The sequence below is a fragment of the Babylonia areolata genome, chromosome 3 (assembly GCF_041734735.1).
Source record: "Babylonia areolata isolate BAREFJ2019XMU chromosome 3, ASM4173473v1, whole genome shotgun sequence".
NCBI classification, from domain to species: domain Eukaryota; kingdom Metazoa; phylum Mollusca; class Gastropoda; order Neogastropoda; family Buccinidae; genus Babylonia; species Babylonia areolata.
Genome location: NC_134878.1, coordinates 13,889,471 through 13,909,716, shown reverse-complemented (window position 1 = coordinate 13,909,716; position 20,246 = coordinate 13,889,471). Strand labels below are relative to the sequence as shown.

At 43.0% G+C, this 20,246-nt stretch overlaps 1 pseudogene across 1 annotated transcript; it reads right to left on the bottom strand.

The window, feature by feature from the left end:
• Positions 1-752: 752 nt before the first annotated feature.
• LOC143279748 (sugar phosphate exchanger 3 pseudogene) lies at positions 753-18,819 on the bottom strand (annotated as a pseudogene). Its single transcript, XR_013054946.1, has 2 exons — positions 18,714-18,819; positions 753-7,668 (listed from the first exon to the last, which is right to left on the bottom strand). The product of XR_013054946.1 is annotated as a sugar phosphate exchanger 3 pseudogene (transcript).
• Between the last annotated feature and the right edge of the window lie 1,427 nt (positions 18,820-20,246).

The following is a 20,246-nucleotide window of genomic DNA, read 5'->3' as shown; positions in this document are numbered from 1 at the left end:
TTTGGAATGTTTTGAGGCGACATTCGAGTGATGGCCTAGAGTGTGGAGAGATGGTCTAAGGTAACGCGTCCGCCAAGGAAGCGAGAGAATCATGAGCGCGCTGGTTCGAATCACGGCTCAGCCGCCGATTTTTTCTCCCCCTCCACTAGACCTTGAGTGGTGGTCTGGACGCTAGTCATTCGGATGAGACGATAAATCGAGGTCCCGTAAAGCTTCGGGTTAAAAAGAAAAAAGAAGAAGTCCTAACCAGATTCGAACCCCGCGTGTTCGGGTGAGAAGAAACTGTCTTATCCATTACACTATCGTGGCTCCTTAACTGACGTTCTAAAATTTAATATTTGAACATACTTTTTTAAAGGGCGATAAATCAATTGCGGTATTTGCAGTGAGAACGGTGCGGTATTCTGGTGTATCTTGGGCATTCAAAAAATCTTTAACTCTTTCCATACGAACGGCGAAAGAGACGACGTTAACAGCGTTTCACCCCAATTACCATCATCAAAATATTGCAAGCGGAAGGCTCTTATACTGAAGACGTGAATGTTGATAAAGAATACCACAATTCTGACGACGGAAGCTAAAGGCTGGGTCATTCAGACACCCACTGGACATCCGAGGGGTCTGTGTAGAGGAGAAGAGAGGACTGGCCGTACTGAGTGAGTTAAGGGCAATAAAAAATTCTTTTTAAGTCCGCGGTAAAGGAGACGTGGCTATCACCGCAATCACACTGCAACATTTAGCCGTTTTCTCTAGATCTAGATAGATGTACAAGTTTAGTTGCACCCGCCGGGAATGTAGTACGCCACTATCGATTCAATTTCTCTTTTATGTTCATTCTAGTTTTATAGTTTTAAAGTTGATATGGAAATTTAATATTTTGTTAAACTAATAACATGTAGAGCCAAGTACAAGTACTTCTAAACGTCGTATGAAGTGAAAAGGGCTTCACTTTTGAGAAAAGTCCAGACTGGAAATTTTTTCGTTTCATCGTGATCAATTCAAGGGTATTAACAATTTTTAACTGTGAATTCCGACTGATTCTGTGGATATTTTTATGGCAGTTTGTGGCATAATCCAGTAAGTGATGAGGCGTTCACAAATCTTTCTTTGAATAAATATTTAACGGTCTCCTTCTCCAACTTTCCATCACATGTTATCGTGTATTGTCCACTGAATATAGGATTGAACGGGCAGGACAACAACTTGAAACAAAATGGCGTCGTTCGCGTTCGCGAAGAATATGAGCACGCGCTTTGAATGTGTATAAATATGTGTATGCAATTGATTTTTGCCCATGACCTTCAGGGCTCAGCCAATAGATCTGTAAAGTCCACTCGTATTGATTTGAGTATTTTCCGAAAAAGACCATGTGGGCGAATGAGCATAGTGAAATCACTGTACACTGAGAGTAAAACACACACGCTTTTTATGTATTGAGTATAATTTCAAAATGTAATGTTTAAGATGAGAAAGATAAGTTTAAAGCAAATTAAGTCCCCTAGCATTAATTACAGAGTAATTTCCCTTTTTTACTATCTGCACCAAAACGTTTGCAAAATAAATAAAACTTCAATGCCTATCAAAAGAAGTTCCTGTTTGAACAAAAAATGATAATAATGACTGCTTTTGTTGTTGTGTCGAATATCAGATCAAAGTGCCAAGTTTAGAGAATACAAAAAATATAACAGTAAATGCAGTTTGCTTATAATTAGGCTTTTTTTTGTGCCTATCACAGAGGTGCAATATTGTTTTAAACAAGATGACTGTAAAGAACTGAATTTTTCCTATTTTTATGCCTAATTTGGTGTCAGCTGGCAAAGTATTTGCAGAGAAAATGTCAATGTTAAAGTTACCACGGACACACACACACACACAGAGACAACCGAACACCGGGTTAAAACATGGACTCACTATGTTTACACAAGTGAGTCAAAAACCGATTTTGGAGACAAATATTTTTTAGTAACATATCTATTTCGTAACTGATCATAATTGGGGCATTCCATAATAAAATGAAATTCATCCTCAATGACACAAGACTGTAGGACGCATGCACCATCCAGGAGGAGTACTGGCCAACACCGACAGCAGTGGAAGCCAAACTGTACGGCACCCTGGAGGAGCTGCGACGGACGGCAGCCTTCATCGAGGACACCGGGCTGCTCATCTAATGGGAGGCGAACGAGGAAGAAGAAGAAGAAAAATCCCCAATCACAGACGTGTTACAAACCTTACAAAGCCGTAACTCTCGTGGTGTGCCTTTGTTTTCTCCCTGTTTCTATTTCCAGCTTATGATTACTACTTTATCAGGCATTTGACATATATTTTTCCTCTACCTAATCCACCTTTGAAATTTCGATAAAACAAACATTTACTACTCGCCTCTGGAGCATGTCTCTATAGTTTTGAAAACTATCTCTCAATGTTGACATTCTTGCAGAAAGATTCCCTCTCTAAGAAGAATTAAGCATCCCAAACACAGTCATACCCTGTTTCTATTAAAATTTGTCTGATACAAATCATCCATTTTGAAGAATAAATACCATTTCGATATAAATCAGGTAATACCAAATATACTTTCCCAGAATATTTTTCTGTGTTTGATATCACTAAGCTGGTCCAAAATCGAACTAATCTCATTTTCACTAACACACTAATTGGATAAATATCAGTTTCTCCATAAACAATTTGGCTCATAGTATTCCTGTTTAGTTTGAACAAGCGTTTCAAAAATTTCAATTCTAATTTTTCAAGTATATCTATATTTTCATAACCCCATATTTCTGCACCATACAACAAAATAGGAACAATCATAGACTGGTAGATGTCCAGAACGATATGTAAAGGTAAATCTTGATTTCTGGCTGACTGAAGTAACGAAAACATAGCTTTTTGAGCTTGTTCATAAATCATTTTTTTAGCTTTGCAAAAAGTTCCGTTTCTACTAAATTAAGATACCAAGATATCTAAAAGAATCGACAACATCCAAACATGCATCACCAAACTTAAAAACAGGCTTTAGCTTTTTTGTAGAATTAAATATCATCACTTTAGTTTTCTTCACATTAACCACTAGTTTCTATTTTAAACAATATTTGTGAAACACACACAGTCGCACATTCAGACAGGTACACACACACAGACGCGCGCGCGCGCACACACACACACACACACACTCATGCGATGAGGTCCATCCATGCAGGTGTTGCATACAGCTTCAATTTGTGAACAAAACGTATATAAACTTATAGCCTTGTCGCTATGGGCACAGACAGTAACACGTGAATGTTAATTAACAAATATTTCTACGTCTGGCTGCAATATAAAAAGAGGGGTAGTGTAATACGGTATTTTCATAACTGAAGAGAAACGTATGCAGTTACAGGCGGGATCTAAGACTGTCAGATGCTTTGAAAGGCTCCATCAAATCCACGAACAGACAACACAGTAAAGAGGTAACCCAATATCACTCATCTTCTGCAATGGTTACCAATTTTCTGCCCGTATTCAGTATAAAGTCGCAATTCTCACTTTCAACTCCATTTCGGGTGCTGCCCCTCCGTATCTGAGAGAAGTCATTCAAACCTACACACCCTCAGGACAGGACAACTCGGATCATCTTCCGATTCACGGCGGCGACTCGCTCCTCGTGTTAAAACCCGATCCTTCGGCGATTCTTCCTTTTCTCATTCAGCTCCATCTAACAGTTTACCTCACGATCTTCGCCACTCTCCCTCATTTCAATCTTTTACAACTGGTCACATCTTTTTCAAAACGCCTATGCATAGACCTTCCATCTCTTTCCAATGACATTCAGTAATGAGCCATGCAGACTATCTCTCTCTCTCTCTCTCTCTCTCTCTGTGATTAACTAATGTAATAGGCGTCGTCCTTGAATCTGTTTTATGTTTTTGTGCGTTGAATCATTATTTTTTTTCTTCTTCCCTTTGTTTGTTATTGCGTGTGTGTTTAATGTTAATTGAAAAGAGCTTTGAGACCCCTGTAATCGAGGAAATCGCTCAGAAAGTTTCCATTATTATGATCATTATCATAACCCTCTTACACACCAGATTTACAGCTTTGGTTAGATAAAGCAAGCAAACAAATAGAAACAAACAAAAATGCAAACACTGGTTTCTTTTTTCTTTCTTTTTTTGCAAGCATAATTATGTGGCCTACTATGCCTTCCGTGATGTACTTAAATGTACTGACAACACAGTCTCTGTACTCAAAGTTTATTCAGAGCAGGCCATGGCCCATTCTGACGGGGATATAGTGAATAAGAACATTTCAAATAAGTTCCCAGACCAGCTCATTCAAACAGTAATACACTGACAGAAAGGTGTTTATCAATGAAAGTACATTGGAAACGGTTGTTTGATTCAACTGATCATTACAGTGGTCCGCTAAAGGGTTTTGCTGAATCACATACATGCCTTCTTTAGTGTTGATCCATACTGATTTGCCTAAATGTTTAATTATTTTACTTTTTAAAGAATATGTTAAATTCGTCAAACAAGAAATGCAGAACAACAAAGCAGAAAAATGCGTCGGCCTGCACAGAAGTAAATAACGTATACCTACATTCACAGCCAGAAATATTCCTGATTGCAAGCAGTTTTAGCTTGAAGTTGTGTACCCTTGTATGTATTATCGTAAGTAGTCGTCGTCGTAGTAGTAGAAACACTAACAGTAGTATTTCGGTAGTAGTAGTCGTAGTAGTAGTAGTAGAAACACTAACAGTAGTATTAGTATTTTGGTAGTAGTAGTATCATCATTATTGGTTACAGTAGTAGTCGTAGAAGTAGTAGCAGTATTTTAGTATGTAACAACCCCATAGCCTGGATGGAGCTAGGAAACCACAGTAAAGTGCCTTTGTGAGGAACACAACACCATACCCAAAGGTGGCCCCGAACTCTGATCACTGGTCAACACTGGACCAGAAGTCCAATGTCTAACCGATTCTACCATGGCCGTTTCTTTAACCTGTTTCGTGGCCTCGTTTCGATCTGGTTGGTCAAGTAGAATGGGCCCACAAAGAGCAAGCTGTTGTGCTTTTCTGAGTTCCCCTTCACACACACAGTAGTCTTGGGCGTCAACAATAAGCATGAAGTGAGAAGGTATGTTTCTGTCTTTAACATTGTGTTCAATTTCATTATCATCGATCGTGTCTTTTAATATTTCATGGATGTTTTGCAAGAGCTTTATACAGTTACAATCTGTGTATCTCAACGTGACCTGTATAATAGTGTTATGTCAGCCCAGTTTAGGATCTTCAAGCAACAGACTGTGTAAAATGAATAAGGTAATGATGTTTTGGACAGATGATATTCTGCAACCGGAGCAACACACTGTTGATATTTTCTCGAAGCGAAGGTAGAACGAAAACTTAATGTGTCTGTACCAGGCGCAGATTCTTTATTCAGAGACTGGAGAGTTTGTGTGAATTCACCCACAGACAATTGTTTAACTATTGTCCTTCTTGGTAATGGCAATGATTGGGGAGTTATTTGTTTTCACTTTCGTTATCCTGTCTCTGCTCCAGATTCAAAGGTGTTTTTTTTTAACTTTGTCAAATTACATTGACTGAAAAAAACCCAATTTATTCCCTGCTTTTGTATTGTCAGAAATAAGAGATGTGTTTGACTACAAGAGTGCATTTTTGTGTGTCAGCCACGCAAACTCAATCTGGAGTTTTCCTACGATTTCCCACAACTTCCTTCACTTCAGACACGAGGACAGGCAGAATAGCCGCAATACTGAGGCAAATCGATGCCATCAGAAAGTAGAAAACCCCGTCCCATCCGAAAGCGGCATTGAGATAGGGAACCACAAACTGGCCCAGAGCGGCGCCCACAGTGCCAGACGCTTCCAGAATGCCGGTCACGGTGGACATGGACTTGGCGCTGGTCTGTAGGGCCTCTTGCTGGCTGAGGTCCGCGGACACTGCCGCGGACAGGAAGTTGCCTATGCCGTTGAGAAGACCTCCTTGACAGAAAAGCAGGACAGCGTTGACGGTCATGTCCTGACCTACCCGGAGCACCCCGTACACGTACATCATAGGAAGGCTCGCGACCATCATGGGAGTCATGATCATTGCAGATTTATTCAGTCGACTCATCAGGAAGGCGTTTACGGTAGCTCCTGTAATTCCACCCACGTCGTACCACAAGGACAGCCTGTCTGCTGTGCTCTCTTTCCAGCCATAGGAGGAAGCCAGATAAAAGGGTAGCCAAAAGAAGAAGACGTAGATCACGAGCTTTAAGAAGAAGAAGCACAGAGAATAAGAAATCACGCCGGGCAAGAGAAGCGCTCCTAAGAAGCTGATCGCTTTGGGTGTTGGGCTCATGTCTTTGCTGTGTTGTTCTGCTGGTGTTTGTTGTAGTTTCTCTTTCGGTCTCAGATCGTTTTTGAAACTGAGGTCGGGTTCAGAGTCCTCGGAGGTTTCGATTGTGAACAGCTCGTCCTCATGACTGACATCACTGCCATCTTTCTGACAGCGTTCGTATTTTGGTACCAGCTTTTCATCCTTGGGTGGTTTTACAGTCAGAAGTGAATCGTTCTGATGCTTTCCACCAGGAAAATGTTTTTCGCTGCGGTGTCTTTTAAGGCCATTGTCACCTCCATCATCGGAATGTCTTTGTTCAGTTTGAACATCCACATCTGTTCCAGTGGTAACATAATCTGCAGCAGGTTGTGCATTTTGTGGAGTGAATGAAAATGTTGTCTCATTTGAAAGATGAGGTATGTTGTCTTGATATCCAACAGCTGGGTTGAATCCTTTCAACTTACTACTGCTAAACATGTGCTCACTGGAACATGTTCTTTCAATGCAGTTGCGATCAGACCTGTACGATGTATGTGATATACCTGTTTGGTATGAAAGTGCTCTTTTTCCAAGCAGTTTTTGTCTTTCACCATTTGGAAGTAATTCATCGTCATCGTCATGAGCACCATCATCATCATCATCATCATCAGCTGACATTGTCCAGCCGACTTCATGAGGGGAGGTGACGAGGCCAAAAAAGACGAGGACACCCCCAGCTAGCAACATACTGGATGTCAGAACAAAAGCATACTCGTAGCCGTTCACCACCACCGAGGACACGATTAGCGCTCCCAAAATGCTGCCCACAGAAGGCGAGGAACTCCACAGACCCAACAGGTACCCCCTGCTCCGCTTGTTGAACCAGGTGACCATGACAGGCACCAGACAGGGCCAGCCTGTGGACTGAAACAGGGCGCTGAGGACCTCCAACACAATGTAGGCAGCTTGGGAATAACTGTGCGTCCACTCCAACACAGGGCCAAAGACGAACATGACGACAGCGGACAGAATCATCCCGGCTGTGAGGAAGAGGCGGTGATCCAAGCGGTCCGCCAACATGCCGCTGACGACGTTGCCGACAGCGTAGACAAAGAGGAATACAGCGTTGAGGAGCCCCATGAAGGCCTCGGCGCTCTGTTTGTCCTGGAACAGGCTCTGGTGCCTGGACGCAGCGTTCCCCAGAACGCGGTGTTGTGGTGCAGGAGTCCACTCACTGATGAGGCTGCTCTGCACGTAGCTTGGTGTTTTCCGGACGATGTGATACAGGGCGTAGCTGATGAACGTCAGGAAAAACACAGTTGGGTGGAAGATCGTCCAGTGTCCCATGGTCAGCTTGCTCCCTGGACAGAACAATGGATATTGGGAGGGGTGCAGAATGGGGGTGAGGAGAATTGGAGGGGGGGGAGGGGGGGGCTTGTTAATAATGTTTGACCCGTAAATCTTTACTTTCTACCATATCAAATAACCACCTCTGTCCCTATATCTACTCCTACCCCGGACATCCGTGTGTGTAAGGTCCTCGTTCTTGATCTCACTGTCTTCAGTTTCATGTAAGTATGTGCATTGTTGTTTTGTATGTACGAGATAAAAATAATTACTAGTGTTGTGTTCGTCTTACTCATTTTTACACGTTTTGAACAGTTCAGAAAATCTGTGCAATCTCTGCCATACAGTTTAAAGGGACATTCGCGAGAATCCCAACATTTTCAGTCATTTCATGTACACACTGACTGGCAGTCATACCCAGTGCATGTATTTGGGTCATTCTTGGTTTCGAAAATTAATTGTCCATTAACTTCATGGAACTTGTATATGAATACGTACCAGAAGCCTTCCAAACCGTGACAGGAAGGACCTTTGCATCACTAACCATACTCGTTGTGGATGACACAGACTGATTGACAACATCAACATAGCACTGACCGCAAACACTGACCAGTCAACAGACCGTGGGACACATCTGGCATCCTTGATGTATGCAACAAACAAACAGAGATGAGAACAACTAGACAGAAGGAGCAATTCAGTAAAAGACAGTCACCCAGGAAATGGAGAAGCATGAAAAAGGCAAGGAAAGACCCTGTTTGAAGAGCAATGCTGAGATATTGAAGAAAACCTCAAGAAGAAGAACATTAATGGAAGCATACCAGCTGTTCAAAGACCTGACCAGCACAAAACTAGGTCAAACTACCACCACATAGGACACAGATGAGAACTGCCCTTCAGACGACCAGGATATTCTGAGGTAGAAAGACAACTGCTCAGATCTGTCCAGCAACAGATCCAATGGAGGAAGTACTGGAGGTCCCTCCTTGCGACAAATTCTGATAACTACCCCTTCCTTCATGAAAAACGTACAAGCAGCCTTGAAATCAATGAAGAAGAGAAAGGAGTGGACAGCATCCCAGCAGAACTGGTCCAGTGAGAAGGAAAAGCCATGGTAAGCCATGGTAAACCATGACATGCAACAAGATCTGGCAAACAGGGTGATGACCCACATCATGGTCATAGTCACTGGTCATCACCCTCCCCAAGAAAGGAAACCAAAAAATGTGTAAGAATTGTTGCACAGTTAGCTTAATCTCCTATCCAATCAAAAGAATGGTGAAGATCGTGCTGAACACACTGAGGTCACAAACAGAGAAGATCGTCAACGAGTATAAGATAGGCTCCGCACAGTACAATAGAGCACATCTTCAATCTCTGAATACTGAGCGATAGGTGCATAACATTTACCACGTCTTTGTGGACTTCTAAAAGGCGTTTGACAATACATGTGAGATTGTACAATATCACAACCAACCTGATCAGAGCCATCTATCACTTATACAACAAGGCCACCAGTGGTCTGTTTTATTGGAAGCATAGGGAAATTGTTTTGGGTGACTTTCGGGAGTTAGGCAAAACTGTTTACTCTCACCTTCTCTCTTAAACATCTTCCTTGAGAAAAAAATGTCTAGAACTGCACAAACAACAACACTGGCAAACTGAAAACCATTTGAAGTGACGAAAATTTCACACTCAGCTAAAAAAAACAACAAAAAACAAAAACAAACAAACAAAAAACAAACAAAAAAACAAAACAAAAAAAAACAAACCAAAAAACCCCAACAACAACAACAAAAAACCCACCATCAGACTGATGCGTTCCTAATGTAATCTGTATTTCTGTGAGTCATGGAATTTGACAGCCAAACTAGCAGCCATGAAATGGCCCTTTGGGGGTCAGCTGGGCTATAAGTAACATGATTTGATTTGAGCTATCACAGAGAAGAGGCCACAGGCCACAAAGATGAGATGCTTCTGCAAACTCCTCAGCATGTCCTCCTCATGCGATAAACTAAACTTATCCTAGCACAATAGGTACTTATAGTAATGTGGCGAGACCCTGGCCATTGGGGCGACACACACTGTGACAGACTATAGCCACAAAGAGGCTCAGGTGAAAGTGATCAGTCAGAAGAGATTGGAGTTTAACGACTTGTTGGTGCCAACACCCTTAAGGTCAATATAGATCAGTCATCACCTACTCCGTTTATTTATGCGAGTTACACGAACTACAATGACGCCCGCGTGGCCTGTGAAACAAAAGGGCTCTGGCTAAATTTGACTAGAATTGTGTTTGTTACAAGGTGTTTAATGATATATTTCTAAATGATTCCTGAACCGATTTACATCGGATTGGTCGCAAAACTGAGAGCTCGACACCACTTTTCTAATGAGTATAAAATGAAGTGTTGATTATTTAAGATGAATTTATAATCTTAATTTAAGTCACATGAACTGATCAGTTTTTAACGAGCTTCTCGCTGAAAATTACAAACACTTAAATCAGTTTGACGTAGGAAAACACAAATAGAATAGATTAAAAGATGGAATCGCGACATTTCTGTCAGTATATAATTCTTGTAGTTTACTGATCCCACAAAAGAGATATTTAATCAAATACGATGTGTCAGAAACACAGTTTTCAACTTAGCTAAAGCCGTCAAGCAATGCTAGTTGTGCAGTGATTGTTTTTAAGTGTGACAATGAAAATCGGCTTTGTATCTTCTAAATACCTGTTCTTCTTCTTCTTCTGCGTTAACTCGTATGCACACAAGTGGGCTTTTACGTGTATGACCGTTTTTACCCCGCCATGTAGGCAGCCATACTCCGTTTTCGGGGGTGTGCATGCTGGGTATGTTCTTGTTTCCATAACCCACCGAACGCTGACATGGATTACAGGATCTTTAACGTGCGTATTTGATCTTCTGCTTGCATATACACACGAAGGGGGTTCAGGCACTAGCAGGTCTGCACATACGTTGACCTGGGAGATCGTAAAAATCTCCACCCTTTACCCACCAGGCGCCGTCACCGTGATTCGAACCCGGGACCCTCAGACTGACAGTCCAACGCTTTAACCACTCTAACCACTCGGCTATTGCGCCCGTCTAAATACCTGATCTATTCTCATCCAAACACTATATTAGAGTGGTTTTAGTTTCTAACAACAGTGACGTAAACGGTAAAGAATTGTAAACTGTAGCGTTATGTGTGACGAAAAGACAAAATGACGTAAGCTTAGCGTCAGTTGAAATCTTTAGACCCAGGAAGATTAAACTAAAGTCAGTTATGCTTCTAACTGATTCAAGTGTGTGTGCAAGCAAAACAAATATAATATTCCAGTGAATGATACAGAGACTTGATTTGATAAATGTTTAGGAGCAGTTGTTTAAAAGGGACTTTGCATTTACATTTCGAATGGCGTCACGCATTCTGTGCGGGTCCTTGAAGTCCAGCAGGTTAGTTGGGAAAAAGGCGTCTCCTATACAGCTCGTGCGTGAAGCAGTCAATGGAGCCAGCTGAGCGCTTGGCTACACATGTATGTATATATATATATATATATATGTGTGTGTGTGTGTGTGTGTGTGTGTGCGCGCGCGCGCGCGCGCGTGTGCGTGCGTGCGTGCGCGCGTATGTATGCCCTGTCGAACAAAGCTTACGTTGAGAAAAAATGGACACTGCATACCAGACAGTAACGAAAAGCTCCACGCCCTTCTCATTATGCTGCCTCCTGCACATCCTGAACATCTCCTGGGCAGGACGAAGTCTCCAACAAGAGCACTGTCCTTGAGAGGGCTGGGATGGGATCCCCCCCCCACCACCCCCGCCAGCCTCGCCTCCCCCCTCCCTGTATTTACACACCCTCCTGAAGCAAGAACGCATGCGCTGGCTCGTCGGATACATCAAGTGATTGGACGGCGGCCGACTACCGAGAGAGAAACCAACCACCCGTACAGAGAGCTGGCTCAGAGAAAGCACTCGGCGGGCAGACCCCAACCTTGCTTCAAAGATGTCTGTGATAGAGACCTGAAGACCCCCGAGGCACTCACCTGGTGTGGTTCGTCCGTCGGGATCGACGAGGACCATCTAGTCATCCAGGGGGTGGGTGGGTTGGGCTCTGTAGGTGCGCAGATGACTGGTCAGGCCAATCCGCGCCCGGAAGGTTCTGATGCAGTGTGGACAGGGGATGGTGGCGGCTGTCGGGGACTTGCTGGCACTGCTTTTCCTGGCCTGTCTGCGCTGCTCTGCTGCAGCGATTCTGTTGGCCTCACAGGATTTGGCGCCTTTGTGGACAGCTGAACGCCATTTGGTCTGTCCATTGCATTCAGCTCCCATGTGTCGTGGCTGATGTTGAAGGCCTTCAGAGAAGCTTTCAGAGTGTCTTTGAAGCGCTTCTTTTGGCCTCCATGGGAGCACTTGCCATGTTGGAGTTCGCCGTACAGCAGTTTCTTGGGGAGCCGGTGGTCTGGCATGCGAACTACATGGCCTGCCCAGCGCAGCTGGGCCTGCATTAAGATGGTGTAGATGCTGGGCAAGTTTGCACGAGTGAGCACTTCTGTGTCAGGGATCTTCTCTTGCCACTTTATGCCGAGAAGTTTTCTGAGGCTGGTGGTGTGGAAGTGGTTCAGCCTTTTGGCGTGGCGTTTGTAGACCGTCCATGATTCACATCCATAGAGCAGTGTAGTGAGAACTATGGCCTTGTATACTTTGAGCTTCGTCTCCAGGGTGATGCCTCTCCTGTTCCAAACGTTCTTATGGAGTCTGCCGAAGGCAGTGCTGGCTTTGGCGAGTCTGGCATTCACCTCGTGGTCGATGACAACTGTGCGAGAGAGTGTACTGTCCACCGCGTTCAGTCGTTGCCCGTTGAGGAAGATGTTTGGTTCAACGTAAGGCTTTCCTGGAGCTGGCTGGTGCATCACCTCAGTCTTCTTTGTGCTGATTGTGAGGCCAAAGTTGTCACAGGCAGCAGAAACGCTGTGTTGCATGTCATCTTCAGAGGCAGCATTGAGAGCACAGTCATCAGCAAACAGGAAGTCGTTGACGGTGTCTAGCCTCACCTTGGTTTTTGCTTGAAGCCTCCTGAGGTTGAAGAGTGAGCCATCTGTGCGGTACCTGATGCCAATGCCTACGTCAGCGTCTCTGAAGGCATCTGTCAGCATGGCTGAAAACATGAGACTGAACAGGGTGGGGGCAAGAACACACCCTTGCTTGACTCCGTTGGAGGCAGGGAATGGTTTTGAAGTCTCTCCGTTGTCTTGGACTCGGGCCAGCATCCCATCGTGTAGTTGCCGTATGATGGTGATGAACTTTCTGGGACATCCGTACTTCGCCATGATTCTCCAAAGGCCATCTCTGCTAACAGTATCGAAGGCCTTGGTCAGATCGACATTGGTGGAGTAAAAGTCAGCGTTCTGTTCCCGACACTTCTCCTGGAGCTGCCTGGTAGCAAACACCATGTCAATAGTCCCGCGTTCTTTCCGGAAGCCACACTGGCTCTCTGGTAGGAGACCTTACTCAAGGTGCGCTATGAGACGGTTGAGTAGCACTCTGGCCAGAGTCTTGCCTGCGACGGACAGCAGGGATATTCCACGATGGTTGTCACAGGCCTGACGATTTCCTTTGCGCTTGTACAGGTGTATGATGGAAGCGTCTTTGAAGTCCTGTGGAACTGCCTCATGCTGCCAGATGAGCTGGTATCGCTGATGAAGCTTCTCAGTCAGCGCCATACCTAGATACGTGGGTAAGCAGTAGCCTCCGAACGATCATTCTGGAGGCACACAGAAAGGCAGAAAGGCCTCTCTTTCAAAGTTCGAATTCGAAGAGACACTTACCCAACAGTTAATGCGAAACAGCAATGAAGAAAGGCACCGATAAGAGTCTGACAAAAAACAGACCAGCATCAGATTTCGTCCGCGCAGTGTGGGAGAGACTTGATCCGTTCCAGGATAGGACGGGCGCAATAGACAGTTTTTGTTTATTTACCCCGCCATGTAGGCAGCCATACTCCGTAATCCATGTCAGCGTTCGGTGGATTGTGGAAACAAGAACATACCCAGCATACACCCCCCCGAAAACGGAGTATGGCTGCCTACATGGCGGGGTAAAAACGGTCATACACGTAAAAACGTCATACACATACTTATGTACATACGAGTGAACGTGGGAGTTGCAACTCACGAACGCAGAGGGAGTTCCAGGATAGGCCTGTCAAGCCACAATCGGCGCTGTGCCAGAAATATTATCCAGACCACAACCCCAATGTTTCCCAAGACTGATGGATCCTACCAACCGTATGTATGTATGTATGTATGTCCGTGGTAAATTTTCTGTGGAAATACATTGTCAACACCAAATTTGGCTTGAAATGGAGGGAAAAAAAAGTTTTCTTCTCACACATACCAGTTATAATGACAGTTGACTATCCGTTAGAACACATGCGCATTAATATATATATATATATATATATATATATATATAGCAAAGGGGAAAAAAAGCGTATACCTGTTTAGTTCTCAAAATGATTGCAAAAATTTGCCTTGAACTGGAACTGATACTGGTGAACAGATTTTCAAACGTGTATGCTCAGTTCGACTGTCACACTCAGTCATGCAAAACACACACACACACACACACACACACACAAGAAAAAAAAAAGATCTGTTGACAATGGTGGTCGCATGATGCAGTGTGCGATGAGGCCTAAGCACAAATAATTCTCTTATCACAACTGAATGACCTCCTTCGCCTCCTTTTTCAATATGTGCTTGAAAATGAATATTGATAAAAAGACATTTTCCGAAAAAAACAACCCCCCCCAAAAAAAACAAAAAAACAAAACAAAACAAAACAAAAAAACAACAACAACAAAAACAAAAAAACAAAAAAAAACAAACTTGGGCGAATGAAGATAGTGTAAGACTTCCTTCACACTGAATCTAAAACACAATAGCCTTTATGTGCGTCGAGTCCTATTTTAGAATTAAATGTTTCAGATGAGTGAGATTTCTTTCCTTTATTTTTCATCTTTTTTTTCTCAATATTTTTTATTCAGACAAAGGTTTACAGATACAAAATCTATATATTCTGACCATTAGAAAGCATAGGGTATGCATATGATTAAGTTGAGACGTCCACAACAGCAAAACAATGCATATTTAATGGCATAATTCTAACCCCTTCACTGCTAGTACGATTTGCTATGGGCTATGCTGAGAAAAACACGCCAATGATTTTAATTTGCTTATATTTCAAAAAGTACTGAAGATAAGTGCATAAAAGTATATATCAAATGAAAGGAAAATGAACCAAGATTTTGTTTTTGATACTCACATGTTCAAATAATGAGTCAATCTGACAGAAAAATTCCATCAAATGCATTAATAAAAAAAATTGGGACTGTCATTCCATCATTTAGGTGCTACAATATCAACCAGGTTATCAACCTGTCTTTCTTGTGACTGTTGTGATCAACCACACACACTGTCAAGGCTGAGCAACAGTGTCCAGGTGCATAAGACTCCAACACAGTCCACACAAAGAATGAAAAGGGTGTACTCACCCAGGATCTACCGCCAGTAAAAACGCTGTGTGGGGTACTTGCAGAAACAGTCTTCAAGACACAGTGCTGGTTTGCTGGGGCTGTCTGGGCAGTAGAACCCCACACCCTTTCTTTGTCCTTTCTTCCAGCAGACTCTGCACCTCCTTTGTGGCCAGGCCTTCTGTGGGGTAGGTTGGATGAAGTGTCGTCCACACAAGACAAAAAGCGTGGTCATCTTTAGCAGTGTCTTGGTCACCAAAAATCATGGCACTAATTACATCCTTCTGAAGTCCAGGAGTGTACTGCTGTTGCCTGCTTTTTTGTAGAGGATGTGTGCATTCAGCATGGCAATTTGTAGAAAATGCACACACAGCTATTTGTACCACTTCAAGGTTTTCCTTGTGACATCGTAGGGCTGCAGCTGTTGGTCATGATGGTCCATGGCACCCATGTTTTTGTTGTAATCCAGAATTGCTGGAGGCTTGTTTACTGCCTTTTGGTCTTGCTGCTGCTGGTCTTCAGTTGTAGGTTTGTGGCAAGTTGTCAGCTCCAGATGGTCCAGGATGAACATCATGATCATCAGCATGCTGCATACCTGAAACACATTGCATAAAAGACTAAGTCTGTTGGGTTTGGTTTTTTTTTTGTTTTTTGTTGTTTTTTTTACATATAAAAAGATCATGAAATGGTACCATTTTATTTCTGATTGTTTTCAGAAGCTGAAATACAAACACACACATACCTACCCCACCCCCCAAAACACACACACACTGAAACTGGTTCATGGTATGCCACACCCCCTTCATTCTCTCTTTCTCATACAAAACAAAATGACAACACACACACACACACACACACACACCACACACACACACTTCTACAAGTGTTGCATTTACAAAGTAATTTAGACACACAGTTCTGTATATCATTCTCTGATTTCAGTTTTATAAACATCATCTCTTCCCCCCCCCCACCCCCCACCTCCCTCTCTCTCTCTCTCTCTCTCTCTCTCTCTCTCTCTCACACAACAACAACAATAACAACAACAAACCAATACACACTCAGGAACGAACACACAGAAAGCTGCAGGCGAGCGACTCACGCTGTCATCAACAATGAGCCAGCCAGCAAGCCACGCCCCCCTGGGCTGTGATGGTCACACACAGTAACCCACGTGACTGACTCTCACTCACACACACTGATCAGTGACTGACGAAGCCACTTACCACAGCTAACACATTCAAAACACACACAATGCAGTCATATTCATTGTTACAACAAACGGAGAGCAAATAATAAACTGACAAACCTCGAAAACACCCACCTGCATCTTGAATCAGCTGAGCTTGCTTGTCTTCAGTTTCGTCACACAACGCCACCTCCACCCCCCTCCATTGTCAAAATCAGCGTCTTCGGCATCAATTTCACGCAGTTCTGTCTCATTCAGTCCACAATCTTCATCTCTACTGTTTGCATCGCGAAAGAATTCTTTCAATACAAGTGCAAGTGTTTGGGTTTGTCTGCGTTCAGCCATGGCTTTGCAAACACAACTTGAGCTTCGTACAAACTTGCAAAACTTTCGCCATAAATATGACAATCTAATGAATAATTTTAGGTTATGGAACTCAGGAGATAAAGAGCTCTCAGGGGAGCTAATTTAATGGTTAGCAGACTGTATTTTCTGTAATGCGGGACTCGAAACATGGAACGTTGTAACATGACGTACGGCGCACGTCAATACAGCATTGCTGAGCGACATTTCATGACGTACGCCGTACGTCAACAGCGCAGTCAAGAGGCTAAGGTAGCATTGTATAGCTTGATCTTGTACTAAACTTTTTTTTTCTTTCTTTCTTTTATTTTATTTATTTATTTATTTATTTGTTGCCCCTTCATCTGCACCGTTTCAGTGGCATTACTCCCATGCCGCTCATTCCGAGTCCCCCAAACACAGCCACACCCGGGTTCGTCTGTCACATTCCCAGCATCGGCAGTCCGCAGGGAACTATCGATGTTAGGTCGCCAGGAGGCCACGCACTAGAGGAGACCCTGTACTGCTGCTGAGTCACTTCGGTGGTGTTCAGTGGTGCCTTTTCTGATTTAACGTATTTAGGACACCACCGACTAAGCCCCCTACTAACGACAATAATGGCTTAGTCGAAGAGCCAGACTGAGTGAGCGTCCCTCCAAGAGTGGAGACCGCCATCGCATCCCTCCAACAACAGCCCCCCATGAATTTGCCGACACTGAAGACATTAACAGGACTCACCCCAAGCACGAAAGTGGAGGGGTCTCGAAACTGAAGTCACCATGAGAGCAGGGCATAAAAGGCCACAGATTTTGGGACTGTTTTGTATATATTGATGATGAAGGAGAAGGAGGTTGACGATGACTATGACGATGTTGCTATGGAGGTCCATTTTGGTTTGGGACTACATGACAAGGCTGTACTCTACGCTTCCTGTCATAATGATATCCCGGTGTCAACCAGGCTCGAGAGATACAGACACTTGCAGTGTTGGTCAGGTAATTAGAGCAACACGCCCAAAGACGCATCCGTGAAGTGGATGATACTCGACTGTGTGGTCCCAGTCTCCCCATTTAAGCCCACAGCACACTTAACTCTGGGTAGGAGCCGGCCGCGAGCCGGAAAAACCCACCTCCACTGGGATTCGAACCCGCGTCCTCCCAGCCGTCAGTCCGCAACGCTAACCACACCGGCTGGTATACTAAACATTTATGAAGTGCCCATTTTTCCACAAACTTGTAAAAGTTCCACAGTTATCTTAAAGGCAGAGTGAGATTTCTTTGTAAAAGAATATCTATCTATCTATCTATCTATATACCAAAGTATATTCAGATTGATGTTCTATTTACTTGCCAGAATTTTGCTGCTCCTGGTTGATATATGCATTAGTGTAATTTCTGTACAAATCATGGTTTCTGTTTGAACCGAAAATGGTAAAACACCTGATATTAATCGGTGTGGCAGTAAGTCAGATAAAGTGCTAGTTTTTGTGACAACGAAATAAAAATGTAACATTAACGCAGCCTGACTGAAGATACACCTATGCTTATTTGTAATTTTTTTGTGCTCTCACAAAAGCGCATTGTTGTTACAATTAGAATGTGATTTTTTTTCTTCTTATCCTTAAACCAAATTAAAAATTTTTGGACTCGACAGCCTAAGTATTTCCATAGAAAATAACTTGTTAAAGTTTACCATGGACGCACGCACCTACATACACAGAGATGGGCAATGGTCAATAAAAAAAAAAAAAAAAAAAAAAAAAATGTCCGCAGACACACAGTCAACCGAATCACATCGCTTTATATTAAATAGACTCATGTTGTGTGTAAACATATACGTGAGTCCCCCCAAAGTTTTTTTTTTCTCTCTCACTTTACAACTGTTGATAATCTGGCCTGTTGATGGGTTTAAAGAAAAAGAAAAAGACGAAGAAGAAGAAGAAGCAGAGGAAGAGAAAAACAACAACAACAAAAAACACGGTAGTTTACCTTGCCTGCGTAAGGTTTCAATCCTGTCTTGGGCGAGCCCTTCCACTAAAAAAACCCAAAATGGCACAGGCAGTGTGGACTGGCAGACCAGGCTGACCGAGTTGATCTGAAAACGAGCACAATGACTCTGGAAAACAGCTTGCGCAATAAACAAAAACTGGCCCGCTTTGGTGGGATGACCTGACCTCCGGTTTATGCCGATGAGATAAGGCACGATTAGGGGAACATGAAGAACAGAAAAATAAAACCCCAACAATATGAAAATGTGTGCAGCAGGTAACTCATGCCCAGCCGAGTGATTCACAGCTGGTATTAATATTCTAATTGTATGTATGAAACCATTAGGGTGTCATTTGTTTCTGAAATATCGGTTGAGAGAGAGAGAGAGAGAGAGAGAGAGAAGTTCAGTTCAGTTCAGTTCAGTTGCTCAAGGCGTCACTGTGTTCGGACAAGTCCATATACGCTACACCACATCTGCTAAGCAGATACCTGACCTGTAGCGTAACGCAATCAGGCCTTGAGGGAAAATAAAAAGAGAAAAAGTAAAATAAAATACAAAAGTAAATAAATACACAAATAATTAGATTGAGGAACTGATAAGGCAGTAACTAAAAGCAAAAGAGAAATGGAATAAAATAAATGAATGAATGCATAAACAAATAATAAATGAATAAATAAATAAATAAATAAACCAATGAACAAATAACAAAATAAAAATAAAAATAACATAAACAACAATGATGATAAAATTGATAGATAAACAAATATAAAAACATGTGTAACATCCGCACGCGCACATGCGGCCTCACAGGTATAAAAGTACCACACATAAAAGTACACGAGCCCCGACACAATCTCACGCATCCGCACCCTCCCCCACCCACGATCAAAGACATCTATATTCTGCATCTGCCATGTTGATGCGTGTGTGTGTGTGTGTGTGTGTGTCTGTGTCTGTGTGTCCATACAATGCATACACACGCGTTCGCACATTCCTATATACCGTCACTCCCACAATACCCACAACATTGACGTACATCCCCACCCCCAACACACACACACACACACACTGCCACCTGTTTGCGGCAAGAGGGGTAGGAAATTATATCTGATGCTTTGAACGTGGCGTCTAGCGTGTTGCTCAGTCTAATGTTTCGGAAAGCCCAGAGAGACTTTGTTCCATTTTGAAGAAATTTGCGCATTATTGATTTGGAAATTATAGATTTGCAAATGATCGTGCTGTACCGTTCATGCTAGACTCAGGGCCGTCCCCTCTCCCTGTCTTTGTTTCTGTGAGGCGATCAATGGTGTGATGGCCTTGTACCTGTTTAAAAAAAATAATTTTTTTTTATGTTCTCTTTTAATTTACTTATGATTTCCGATTTTCTCAGATGTATATCGCTCGTTGTTGCTGCGCTACCATCAAGCTCATTTCTCTTAATACCTGCATGTCCGGGACAGTATAACCAGATTGGTAAGTTACAATTAAATAAGTAACAATTGAACGCAGACAAAACCGAAGCAATGATCATA